Raw genomic sequence first — 12,500 nt, forward strand, 5'->3', positions numbered from 1 at the left:
CCTTAAAACCCACCTCTTCCCAAAATAGCCTCCCTTGCCTGCCCTTCCTTGTCTTTAGTTTGTACAGTTTTAGAGTTATGCATGCGTGTGAATGACTGGTGCGAAAGCGCTTTGATTTGTCTCTGCACAAGATCCAGCGCTATATAAATACCATCATTATTATTATTAGAAAAGTCACTGACGCTTTCAGTTTTTATTCGAATCACAACACTGTATGGTAATGTTTGCCATGAGGCAGTATCACTGAGCTCCTGGGCCGGGGAACTTCAAGTTCAGCTTGACAATAAGAGAGAGAGAGAGAGAGAGAGAGAGAGAGAAGTAAATAGTTAGGCTGAGCAGTTATGAGAGGCATGGCGGGAGATAGTAGGGGACATTACCCATGTATTTCGTGCATTCACAAGACTTCATTTGTTACTATAAAAATAAATTAAAAAGAAGAAGAAGACTGAACAACAACAACATAAACAAACGAGATAAAATCACAAACATCTTTTGTACATGTGCCCCTCATTAAGAAAGAAAGCAGTATGAATGGAAAAGAAAAAAACAACAACTTCAACACGCAAAACAAACATAAAAAAAACACAACAAAATGTACTGAACAGAACAAAAACCACACACACGCACACACACACACACACACACACACACCTAAAAAAAAGGCAACAAAAACATTCTGGCCTACTTACATGTCACAAGTTCAATTTGGTGTTTCATTGCCAGGAAACAGCTGGGATTCATAATAACATGTCACGTTTCACATTTACATGCCACGCTCGTGAATCAAAATGATCGAGTCCCGTTTACACCAAAATAAACACGTTCCTTCAACAATTGAACGACAATAACAACAACACAAAAACCGAAGTTGTGAAACTGTATGTTTTCATCCTGTTGCCTGAAAGAAATGAGAAAAGAAAAATCACCAAAAAGATGACCACGCCACGTCGTTAACATAAACTGAACAACAACAAACCAGTAAGTCTCATTACCAAATGCACACCATCAGAGGTCAGTTGTCAAATATCCTGGTTTTTTTTGGTTTTTTTGCTTTTTTTTTTTTACCCTGAAGACAGACAAGAACGTAAGCCGAGCAAACTCCAAGTAATTACCTTCTTTCTCATGTAACAACGGCCTTGTCCGCTGAATTGAAAAAAACAACAACAACAAAACAAAAAAACAAAACAAAACTCACTAAAAACAGAAAGGGTGTAATTTTCAAGCCGGGCACACACCGGGCACACACACACACACACACACACACACGCACGCACGCACGCACGCACACACTATTATTACAACTACCGTGAACGTCACATCATACGAACTCCTTGCTGTTCATAACTGTCCTTACTCTTCAACTCTGTCCTGGTCGTTTCGTTTCTCTCTCCTCCTCTTCTTCTATCATCTCAGTATCCTTGTTCCAAGCCCATCTACCACCACCATCACGCCGACACATACCACACACACACACACACACTCTCCACGTCCACTTTCAACACCGAACAACGTCAAGTAGTAAGCCCTCAACGTGGTTTGGACGCTCACAATCGCACAACTGACATTATTCACTCGCACACTGTGTGTGTGTGTGTGTGTGTGTGTGTGACTGGCGGGGCCTGGGTTGGATTGGATCGTGGGATGGGTCCCGCCAAAGATGCAGCCAGCAGGCTGTGCGCCTCTCTCTCTCTCTTTCTCTCTCTCTCTCTACCTTCTGTGTATCCATCCACTGGCGTGCTGTGCATGGTGGTACAGTTACAATAGCAGTGGTGGCAGCGGTGGCTTTACTAGGGAGTATTATCGCCGGAGCCTTCCCATGCCACCAAACAGGGCTACGGGTATCCGGATAGACTGAACTATGAGAGAGACAAGAGAAGTAGTTTGGCTGGCGTTATAAGTACTACCTGGACTACTTCTGTACCTATCTATCTGTCTAGCAGTTGCTGTGGCGGCTTGATGAGTGGCTGTGACGACGTTCAGGGCCGCCGTTTGGCTGGATGGCTGGTTGGTTGGTTAGTTAGTGACACAGACAAGCGATGGGCTGACCGTGGGTTTGGGTGGAGTCAGTCGACTAGAATTCTATCGCGGTAAAAACTGTACAGCAATTTACACTTGACGTGCACGCCGCATGCACGCATCAGTACACGCACGCACACATAAAAAGGCCGAGACAGAAGCACATTTATCCGCGGACGCACATGCATACAAACACGCACGTACATAGAACAGACAGACAGACAGACACGCACAGCACACGCACAACCCCCCCCCCCAAAAAAAAAACAACAACAAAAAACCACGCGCAAACACGTACACAAATACACACGGTATCACCCGAGTGTAATATGTAAAGGACATTTTCTAATAACACAGCCTTTCGGCCTCCAGGGTTTTCCCCCTCTTAAAATGTATTTTTATCATGTATCGTGCCTAGATCTGTCAATAATTCTTATCATTTTTAAACTCATTTGCTACTTGCAGACGAAATGTGTTAAGCAAAGTGTAAATTTATATACTTCACGACACTGAAATTCGTGGTAAGAAAGCAAGAGCTCAGTATAGAATGCCAGTGTGTGTACAGTAGCTGCTTTGTGTGTATTCCAGTGTAAGCGTACCGGTATGCGTGTGTCCGACGATAACGGAGTGTGTGTGTGGTGTGTGTGTGTGTGTGTGTGTGTGTGTGTGTGTGTGCAGGGGGGGATCGTGGAGGGCTGAGAAGGAGAGAGAGAGAGAGGGGGGGGGGGGAATGATAATTTAAATCAAAATTGAAACTGAGACAAACAACTTGAAAGCTGAAACCCGATCCATTCCTTGCCCCCCAGACCCCCCCAAGCCCCCACCCCACACCCAGCTCCTCTCTCTCTCTCTGTCTCTCTCATGACAACTAATTGTTTCGTGTTTTTTTGTTGTTGTTTTTTTAAGTTGTCGTGTTTTTTTGTTTTTTTTTGGGGGGGGGGTTTGCACTGTCGTTCAAGTTATCTCCCCTCTATTGTTTCATGAGCCGGCGAGACGGAAAGCGAGAACTTGATTGTGGAACACAGTATGAGACCCTAACTTCGACAACAACTTGTTAAAAAAAAATTAAAAAAAAAGGAAAAAAGTAAGACCCCCCAACTTCAACAGAATACCCGATATAAGCTGTTAGCTTGTTGTTGCTCCGCTGTCTATCTGTACATATGTGACATATTTACTGAATAAAATTTTGTTTAAATCAGCAGAATACCCGGTCAACTTTTCACTAAACCGGCGGCAAACCGGTCACACTTTAAGCCGCCGTATGGTTTCCACGAGACAAGATAAGAGGACATAGCGAACAAAGCAAATAATTCCTTATTTCCTTATCGTTGACTGAGAAGAATTATGACTGAGAAACGAACACTGACAATCCGTCTTCGTCACCGTCCGACGTCCGCCCTTGCTGTGTGTCAGTTGACTGAGTTGGACTTTTTCCTCTTATCATCATGGGACCGGGTGATATAATACATGACTCTCTTCTCTGACTGAAGACCTTGTACTGTCCAAAGACACTAGTATCTCATATTCTAGTGTCTATGTACTGTCCAGCTCTCCCTAGAGTTTCTTATCACATGACCTCCATAGGGTAAATGTTATGTCACTGGGATTTTTGTAACGGGCACTGAAGATTTGAAGAGACACATATACACTGAGTGACATTGTCATGTATTTATCTATATATTTATTGACTAAAGGTCCTGGTCCCCTCCAGACTGAGATGCGATGAACAGCACATGCCAAGGAAACCAGGAGAGAGAGAGAGGGAGGGGGGTGGAAGAGAGAGAGGGGTAGAGAAAGAAAGAGAAAGGTAGAGAGAGGGAGAGAGAGGGAGGGAGGGAGAGAGATTGAGAGGGGAGAGATAGAGAGAGAGAAGGAGAGAGATAGAGAGGGGAGAGAGAAGGGGAGGGAGGGAGAGAGACTGAGAGGGGAAAGAGAGAGGGAGGGAGGGAGAGAGCGAGAGAGAAAGAGAGAGAGAAACAAAAGGGAAGAGAGAGAGGGGTAGAGAGAGAAGGGGGAGAGAGAAAGAGAGAGGGAAAGAGAGAGAGAGAGAGACAGAGAGAGAAAGAGAGAGAGAGCACTTGTTTCTTCTATGATCACGTGAGAGAGAGAGAGAAAGAGATAGAGTGTGTGTTGGGGGGTGGAGGGGGGTGATGAGCGAGATACAGACAGACAGAAAGACAGACAGACAGATAGAACTGAGATCGACAGAAACAGAAGAAGAAGAAGAAGAAGAAGCAGGCGGAAAAAAAGAGAAGAAATTTTTATCATTTTTTCAACACCAGGGATGCCGCCTGCCGATCAAATCAAAATACTGCTCGAAGACCACACAGCACGTGATGGTTGTCTTTTGGGTTTTTTTGGGGGGGTCGGTGGGGGGTGTGTAGGGGGGGGGGGGGTGTATTGTTGTTTTGTTTTTTCCTTCCTTCCTTCCTTCCTTCCTCCTTCTCCTTACTCTTCAACTGAAAAACAAAACAAAACAACAACAACAACAAAAACAACAACCAAAAAACGACTGCCCTCAAGTTCCAAACGAAGCCCATTAGCAAGAGAGCTTCCTGAGTTGATTGAAAACCTTGGCAGTTTGTAACTGGGTGGAAGTGGGGGTGGGTGGTAGCAGTGGTGGTGGTGGTGGGGGGGACAGGTGGTATGCCAGAGAGAATGTAATAGCGCGCGGTGCTTAGCTCATCTCTTTGAGACTGGCCGTATTGCGTGAGAGCAAATCACTGAGACAGCCCTTTTTTTAAAAAAATTATTTATTTTTTTAAGAAACGTTAAAGAGAGTGATCCGATTTCCCACTCGACTGTCGAAACAACGTGGTGGATGTTGGTATGAAACTTGAAAGAGAGTGAACATTTATTATGTTGTTTTTTTTTTTATAATTTAAATTATAGTTATTGCGACATTCCTGATATCGTATTGACACGACAGACGCTCTTAGTTTCAATTTTAATTTCAATGGGAGTTTTCTGCCATCTATCTGTCTGTCCACTTTCTTTTTCCCAGCAGGGATTGGGGGTGGGGGGGGGGGGGGGGGGGGTGAATTGAGGAGAGGGGTGCGGAGGGGGGGGGGGGGGGGGGGGGGGGGCGAGGGGTATTGTCAAATGTGGAAGCACAGGTTTATTGTTCGATTTTATTTTTTTTAAAGAACAAAGAAATTTGTTAAAAAGTTAGATACAAACCCAATGAAGATCATGTACATTTTTCATAATAGATGATTTTAACCCGGGAAGTTTGCTCCCTGATGCGCTGACACACGCACACATACTAAAAACACGCGCACGCACATACATGCACGCACACACACACGTGCACGCCCTGTGCACACAAAGAAAAAAAACCGCGCTCGCACGCCCATAATATTCAAACGTATAAGCGCACAAACTTGGATACACTTACACACTCGCATGTGTGTTCATGTCGCACATACGTTCACATACACATTATGCTTATCGTATATTACACACCTACACACACACACACACACACACACACACACACACACACACACACAGAGGCACACACAGAGGCACACACACACACACACATACACACACACACACACAGAGGCGCGCGCGCGCGCACACACACACACACACACACACACAGCTGCTGATACACTGTTCGTGGCAGACGGAAGTAAATGACCGCGCACTCAAACTAACCTATTACTCTACACTTACTTGGTCGTGACCACGGTTTTCGTTTGACAGGTTAAGGACTGCACAGTCACACCCTACCCTCACCCCCCTGTCCCGCCCTCTCACCTTTTTCCCCTTCCGCCAGAAGCCCCAAGCTGACCTTCAGAGTTGACCCAGCCAACGCCAACGACTGACCGGTCTCGTCCCCACCTCTCCCCCCCCCCCCCCCCATCCCCAAACTGTCAAGGGCGGTGAAGGTGTGCAGGGAGGGAAGGTGGGGGGGGGGACTATTGGCGGACAGCTAGCGAGAAGCGGTGGGTTATTAATTACACGCTGGCACGGTCACCTATTAGCATATCGCTGTACTGTATACTGATATCGCTGTACGCAACTGCCTGATTAGGCGTCTGTCGCTATTCCTGCAATTAACTAAATGACAGGCCATTAGTCTGAAACGGTCAGGAGGCTGTTTCAGCATCTTTCCGGGGTCTGTGTCCTGAGTATTATTCTATGTGAATATAAAAAAATCCCCACCCCATGTGTGGGAATAACTTATGTATGGGAATATCTCGGAATTATACGGATTACTGTGTTGGGATTAAAACGATTTTATTTTTAAAGCTCTTTTTTTTCGCCTTTATTTTACTTTGTTTCTGTATTAAGACATGTATTTCGGTGATGCGGCGTGTGAACAGTCAGCAAACTTTGCAGTTTTACAAAAAAACCAACATCAACGACACATTTGATTAAGAAAAGTCGAGGTAAGAAATGTCTTTGCATGCTGAAAACTTGAAACATCTCTATCGCTCCAGAGTTGTTCAAAATGAAACACGTTTCTAATGTCTAGACCTCATGAAACACGCACTGATTTTGAGATTGACGTGTCCTTAATTACCCATTTCTAAATTTATTTAGGTCAAAGTCCACTTATTTAAGATATGATTCATTAACCATCCTGCACGAAAAAAGAATATAACAAAGCAAATTAAAATTTTCTAATATGTGCGAGTTTTCAAATAGCATTTCAAAGCAACAAAATGTTTGACTTTTCTCCACATCACATCAGTACACTTCAAATGAGCGCAGCTTCCTATCTTTGTTGGATATTTTGGCTTCTTTCCTGATCCAAACAAACACGAGCACAATGTTCTGGAGTTCTGCCTTCCCACTGAACTCACGCTAATGATGAATATGCAGTATCCACAACTGATTCATTCTCTTGACAGAAAGGGACATTTCAACGCTGAGCATGTATTCAGAGACTTGTGTTATACTGTTTAGTAAACTGGATTGTATTCAAAGACCCTGCACAGTCTTTGAATTGCATTGTGTTGCGTTGTATTGCATTATTCCTCATCAGTCGCAGTAGATTTTTATGTGCGAAATTTGCCCGCTTCACCACCTCCCACACACACTGTTACACTTATCTGTATCATCCCCGCTTCAGGTCTGATACTGGTTCGTGAATGTGATAGGAAGTTCGAAGTTTGGATGGTTAGAGATCTAACTAAGCACCCCCCCCCCTCAACCCCTCCCGTCCACAATACACTTTGATATAAATGGTCACGACACGTAAATGTTGTCTGTTATTTGTTTCCTTGTTATTGTTTTTTAATTCAAGGATTGTATCAAATGATTTTTTTTTTTCGCGCCTGGAAACGATAGTAACAAGTGTTGGTTGGTCCATTGATAAAGGGAGGGAATGCAGCTCTTAATCAGGCCGACACTCTAATCAGGGAAAAAGGGGCATAATTCCACCCAACAGGTGGTTTGGTGGATCCACCCAAGTGCCGGCTTGGTGAATTCACCTAACAAATGGTTTGGTAATTCCGCCCAACAAGTGGTTTGGTGATTCCGCCTAACAAGTGGTTTGGTGAAAGCAGAAAGGAAATTGCTGACTCATTTCTTTTATATAAAAGGGAGTGCGTTGAGTTTAAATTCGACCCGCAAATGCTTGGCAAACGAAATAACAAGGGGTTTAAAAAAAAAAAAAAAAATTCTGGTCTTCTTTGGAAACAGAGGCATCGAGACACACTGAACGTGAGAGACTGACGTTGGCGATATTTTTCTCTAGTACGACTGTACCATGCTGATTAGTTAAAGAACACTAAATTTTATTTGTGAAGTGAAGGTGAATCTTCAGAGGAAACACAGTTGAGTATTTCATATAAACGATTCTTCAGTTATCATTTTATTTACTAACTATATGTTGGTTAAAATTCATCCTACCGCTGAGGAGTTGAAAATGCGTGGAAAAAAAAGACAAAAAAAGACAAGCAGAAAGACAGGACAAACAACCTTCAACGTAAAATGTACATTTTCGTTATTTATCATTGCTGCTTATAACCCATCCGACCAGTTAGGAGATGAAAACACATTGAACCCTCCCTCCTCCCCGCACCCCCCCCCCCCCCCCCCCACCCCTAAAAAAAGACCGACAAAGTTAACAGAAAAAAACTAAACAAAAACGAGAAAACCCCCCAAAAAAACCCAACTAACCAACCAAACAAACAAACCAAAAAAAACCAAAAACAACAACACCACCAACAAAAAGCTACAACTACCAACTACACTTCAACGTAAAGAGTACATCAAACAACCCTTGACACGGTAGCTACGCCATTAATCTCCATTAATTAAGAAAGAAAAAATCAAGCCATACTGAAGACCGCCAGCTGTTCCGGTTTACCTACCACCTACAGATCAAAGGAGAAGAAGACTGCCAGATGTTCCGGTTTATCTATCATCTACAGATCAAAAGAGAAGAAGACCGCCAGCTGTTCCGGTTTACCTACCACCTACAGATCAAAGGAGAAGAAGACCGCCAGCTGTTCCGGTTTACCTACCACCTACAGATCAAAGGAGAAGAAGACTGCCAGATGTTCCGGTTTATCTATCATCTACAGATCAAAAGAGAAAAAACTGACCAAAGGCCTCCTAAACACGTCCGAACAGTGTAGTGTGTGACGGACATATCACAATAATGATAATAAATTTTTTTTTTTTAAAGGCCGCATTGGTGGACAAGGACAGTTCAGGACATATCAACACTTCTCATCCCGCGATCAGCGTCCGCAAAGACCACTGCCCAGTCCAACGGTAGATTGATGTGATTATGGCGAAGAAATTTACAATACAGTATGAAATGAAAGAGCAATGAGGCTAGGAGTGTAAAGGAATGATAAACAATGACAATACGTTACAACACAATACGATATCTAATCAATCCCTCACACGGGATTTTTTTCATGGCTGCTCAAACACACACCAAGAATCACATAAACGAAATGATAAGAACATATGATAGTCAGTCGTGTCCGACTATGACCACCAGAACAGCAGAGGAGGCAACTGCTGTTCTGACATTTGTGCTAGAATTTGATGATAGTGGAGAGTGTCTTGCCCAAGTACATCCCCACTCTCTCGGCCATGAGGGTTTTAGGACAGTCGGCGTTGGGATGGTTCATAGTCCTTCACAAAAGACTAAGCTGTAAATGGTTTCCCATTGACTGGAGAAACCATTGATAATACAGCTCTCACTTTGCTGTTGGCCCAAATGTAAACTTATGTCAATCTGTGATATACGCCGAGTGTTGGGCCGAGTGTATGAATACACACTATTGAAAAGAAAAAAAACACACCATAAATACTGGCGCCTCATCCCCCATTAGCCAGGTTACAGGCACGTGGCCGGAGGGTCTGATATGTGCGAGAGTACTTGCTGCGGCTGCTGTCCCTCGAACTGTGTAGTCTTGCGCTCAGGGACAAAGGTTTCTAACTGACACATAGCGTTTCTGTGACTTACAAATCTGTTTCGTTATTTCTTGTTGGAAAACAAAACAAAGCAATAAAGAAGTGGTCTGATCATAGTCACAACGACAAAAGTAAATGAATTAATCGTAATGTGAATTTTGGTGGTGACTACAATTTGGTAGTAGTATCACGGCAGGCAAAATAGGTGTACATCCTTAGTAACGTCAAGCCTGTTTTAATGACTAAAGTTTGAACAGCTGGGTTTGGCAGGAGGCAACCATAACTGACCAACAAGTGTCAGGCTGTAAAATGCAGGGCAGTAGAAGTTAAGCTAGCTACAGTAGGGCGATAACATAATTATGGTCTTTTGACCAAGGAAATCACACAGGCAAGTTAATGTACATTGTTCGAAAAAACCCCTGAAGATAGGGGAGTTGACACAGATATTCCGCGGTCCAGTCCACAGTCAGAGGCTTCGGTGACAATAGCTGCCCCAGTTTCATTGCCAACGATTCACGATTTACGCCAGGCAACAAATTTCTTCACGGACCCACTTTAAAGGTATCGGCCTCTCTTTCTCTCACACTCTTCCTCTCTTGAGCTCTTCAGAGTCTCTTCCGGCGCCTAAGCCCGACACACTAACGTGTGTTGGGACTGCTAGGCCGGGAAGAGCTAAACACGACTCTTCTTTACACAGCAGGTATGGATCTTTAAAATAGCTTCCATATTCTAGGGAGTCGTATTCTTAAGTTAATGAAGCCTAGGATGTTGTCTGCTATTGAAATGTATATGTATAGGATGTGGTTTGATTAGAAATGTTTAATTTCAATAAATTCATTTGTGTATTAACTACAAATAAATGAGAAGCTAGACATTTAATTACTGCCTGTGTCTGTATTATGCAAGTTTATATCTTGCTTCTTCTCAGTGTGACTGAAAGCTGAAGAGCGTGTTCGCACACCTTCACTGTTCTTCTCGCCTCACTCTGTCTCTTGTCCTGGTGCTCTATGTCTTGTTAATTTAAAAAAAAAATCTCTTTACCTGCCAGGTGGAGGCTGATTACAGAACAAACTTCCCATCTTTCCCCAACAGTAAAACAACCTCTCTCTAACACTGTTCTGGGGTATAATTCACAAAACCTGTCGTGTGATAGTTACTAACGATGACTCCATGATTTCACTTAGTGTAACACTCACGTAGATACAGATATTCCTCCAAGACATTCCTCATTCCTGTCGTGTGACGATTGAAGGAGATGAGGATTTGATGGAGATAAATACGCGACTTTTTCGTCGTGTGATAGTAGTCACGACTCATAACATTTGAAATTTGAAGTCGAAAGATACTAGATACGCGAAGTCAAGATGTAATCAAAGAACAAGCTATCTTTACAGGTTCGATAACAATGGTTTGTTTTTGTCCACGATCGTTGCTGCAGCATGTCACAAGGAAAAAAAAGATACATGGAATTTTCTTTGTTGTCCTGTTCTCAGGGACGTTCTAGAAAGTGGGTAAATCCTAAAATACTATAAACAAACTTCTTCCTTCAAAGCCGGAGCTACGAATGTTTTCAACTTCCAATCATTGCCGGAGCTACGAATGTTTTCAACTTTCAATCAAAGCCGGTGCTACGAATGTTTTCAACTTTCAATCAAAGCCGGTGCTTCGAATGTTTTCAACTTTCAATCAAAGCTTCAATCAAAGCCCGTGCTACGAATGTTTTCAACTTTCAATCAAAGCCGGTGCTTCGAATGTTTTCAACTTTCAATCAAAGCTTCAATCAAAGCCAGTGCTACGAATGTTTTCAACTTTCAATCAAAGCCGGTGCTACGAATGTTTTCAACTTTCAATCAAAGCTTCAATCAAAGCCAGTGCTACGAATGTTTTCAACTTTCAATCAAAGCCGGAGCTACGAATGTTTCCAACTTTCAATCAAAGCCGGTGCTACGAATGTTTTCAACTTTCAATCAAAGCTTCAATCAAAACGGGAGATACAAATGTTTTCAACTTTAAATCAAAGCCAGTGCTACAAATGTTTTCAACTTTCAATCAAAGCTGGTACTACGAATGTTTTCAACTTTAAATCAAAGCCAGTGCTACGAATGTTTTCAACTTTAAATCAAAGCCGGTGCTACAAATGTTTTCAACTTTCAATCAAAGCTGGTACTACGAATGTTTTCAACTTTCAATCAAAGCCGGTACTACGAATGTTTTCAACTTTCAATCAAAGCTGGTACTACGAATGTTTTCAACTTTCAATCAAAGCTGGTGCTACGAATGTTTTCAACTTTCAATCAAAGCCAGTGCTACAAATGTTTTCAACCTTCAATCAAAGGCGGGACTACGAATGTTTTCAACTTTCAATCATTGCCGGAGCTACAAATGTTTCCAACTTTCAATCAAAGCCCGTGCTACAAATGTTTTCAACTTTCAATCAAAGCCCGTGCTACAAATGTTTTCAACTTTCAATCAAAGCCGGTGCTACAAATGTTTTCAACTTTCAATCAAAGCTTCAATCAAAGCCGGTGCTACGAATGTTTTCAACTTTCAATCAAAGCTTCAATCAAAGCCGGTGCTACGAATGTTTTCAACTTTAAATCAAAGCCAGTACTACAAATGTTTTCAACTTTCAATCAAAGCTGGTACTACGAATGTTTTCAACTTTCAATCATTGACGGTCCTACAAATGTTTTCAACTTTCAATCATTGACGGTCCTACAAATGTTTTCAACTTTCAATCAAAGCCAGTGCTATGAATGTTTTCAACTTTCAATCAAAGCCAGTGCTACGAATGTTTTCAACTTTCAATCAAAGCCGGTCCTACAAATGTTTTCAACTTTCAATCAAAGCCAGTGCTACAAATGTTTTCAACTTTCAATCAAAGCTGGTACTACGAATGTTTTCAACTTTAAATCAAAGCCAGTGCTACAAATGTTTTCAACCTTCAATCAAAGCCGGGACTACGAATGTTTTCAACTTTCAATCAAAGCCGGTGCTACGAATGTTTTCAACTTCAAGTGAATTTTTTTTTTTAGAATCCCCGCAACCCTCCGACCCCGCATGGTTTTTTTTCCCCTCAGCCCCCCCCCCCC

General features: G+C 42.6%; 1 protein-coding gene across 2 annotated transcripts in view; it reads right to left on the reverse strand.

Annotated features, from left to right (window-relative positions):
* The window catches only part of LOC143292024 (FMRFamide receptor-like), a 314,330-nt gene that overhangs the window by 101,437 nt on the left and 200,393 nt on the right, over positions 1–12,500 (reverse strand). The window contains exon 1 of one of the 2 annotated variants that reach the window (XM_076602190.1): positions 1,355–1,481. The exons of the other annotated variant lie outside the window; for it this stretch is intronic. The gene's annotated coding sequence lies outside the window, so the exon portion shown is untranslated. Of the gene's footprint in view, positions 1–1,354; positions 1,482–12,500 lie in introns of those variants that run through there. 2 annotated transcript variants of the gene reach the window in all.

The sequence above is a fragment of the Babylonia areolata genome, chromosome 18 (genome assembly GCF_041734735.1).
Source record: "Babylonia areolata isolate BAREFJ2019XMU chromosome 18, ASM4173473v1, whole genome shotgun sequence".
NCBI classification, from domain to species: Eukaryota; Metazoa; Mollusca; class Gastropoda; order Neogastropoda; family Buccinidae; genus Babylonia; species Babylonia areolata.